Consider the following 1,571-nt stretch of genomic DNA (forward strand, 5'->3'; position numbering starts at 1 on the left):
AGCTTCTCAGTGCTGTGCTTTGAACCGCTGCGCCAGGGAGGGCCTGGACTCTGCACTCTTCAGGGACGTGCCCTCCTCCCCACACCCACGGTGGCACTAACCACCCAGCTTCCCACCGCTCTGGAAGACGCACCAGGAGCCAAGCTGCTTGGCCAGCCAGGGCCACACGGGGCCCTCAAAATTCCCTTCACCCCCTCCCTCTCTCTTGCTGACAACAAAAATTAATCAAGGTATCCTCTGGAATGAAGATTTCATCTACCCCCAACCCCTCCAGGGATAAAACATAATAGGTCTTTGATTACTGCTTTTTAATTGGTAATGTGGTTCCCCCTTTTCTTTATATTCCCCATCTAGTTTCCTTCAGCTCCGAGACGACAATGAGTGGCCCCAGGTCCTAGAGCCGCCTGGGACTGGAGCTTCCTCCCCATTTCACAGCGTTCGCAGCTTCCCCTCCAGGCAGGCCGAGGGCTGCGGGTTGGGTGTGCTCAGCGGCAGTGCTGGAAAGGGGAGCGTGATGGTTCCGTGCCCTGCGACTCCAGAGGACAAAAGAGCAAACACCTACCTCGCCCTCTCTTTGCGGCCGGGACCCACAGACACCGTGTACCTGCAGGTGACCCATCTTGGGCGAGCAGAAGCCACCAGCTTGAGCTGCGCCCCAAGGCCACACGGCGGGGAGGGGCCCTCCTCAGAGACAGGGACGCACCAAGAGAAATGCAGGGCTCCCGTGACCTGAAGAGACGCCTCTCCATGTTTCTTGACCTGCTCGGACTCGCCAATGAGCTTCCCCTAGTCCGCACTTCCCTGTTGCCACCTCCTTAATCAATAAAATTTAACTTCCCCCAAACCTATATAACATCATCCCCTTTCTTCACTGGAGAAACAGACTTGAGTTTCCCGCCTGACTCCTTGCCAATCAGTTTGCCATAAAGTGTCTCTTTTCCCAGACTCTGGTTGCACAATTTTGGCGTCTAAGCACGATGGCAGCAAGCCCAGCGCTCGCTAGTGACAGGGGCCCCAGCCCCTGCAACACACACAAGGGACCACGAGCTGGGCTGCAGCTGAGTCCTCCGTGTCTTCGTGGGCAGCTCCCTGGACACAGGCCAACCTCAGCCACGCGCTGCTACTGCCCTTGCGAACAGTTCTGCCCCACATTCAGAGCGGTTTCCCAGTGGGCCCCGTGGGCATCCAGCCAGTGAACCCCGTCAGAACAAGAAGCAGTGGGCACACTGGCGGGGCGGGGGTGGTTCTCTCTGGAGACTGCCTTCTTAAGGGGCCCAGGCTTGGAGAGTGGGGTACGGTGCGAGGTGATCCGGCTCCCTCAGCCCAAGGGCTCTGCATTCTTCTTGTCTGACAAGCACCCTACATTTGTGAAATGTGGTTATTAAACGGTTGCAAACCTGTAGATGAAAGGTTGCGGGAGGAGAATCATTATTTTTCATCCTCTCCTGGCTGTTTGTTCAGTGTGTGATGGGGAGAGAGGAGGAAGGAGAGAGGGAGGGAGGGGGACCCCTGTCCCCACGCTGAGTGTGTGCACGGATGAGTCCGCAGGACCTTCAGGCTAAAGGACAGGG

This window comes from Condylura cristata, unplaced genomic scaffold (assembly GCF_000260355.1).
Source record: "Condylura cristata isolate star-nosed mole 26May11 unplaced genomic scaffold, ConCri1.0 scaffold00004, whole genome shotgun sequence".
NCBI lineage: Eukaryota > Metazoa > Chordata > Mammalia > Eulipotyphla > Talpidae > Condylura > Condylura cristata.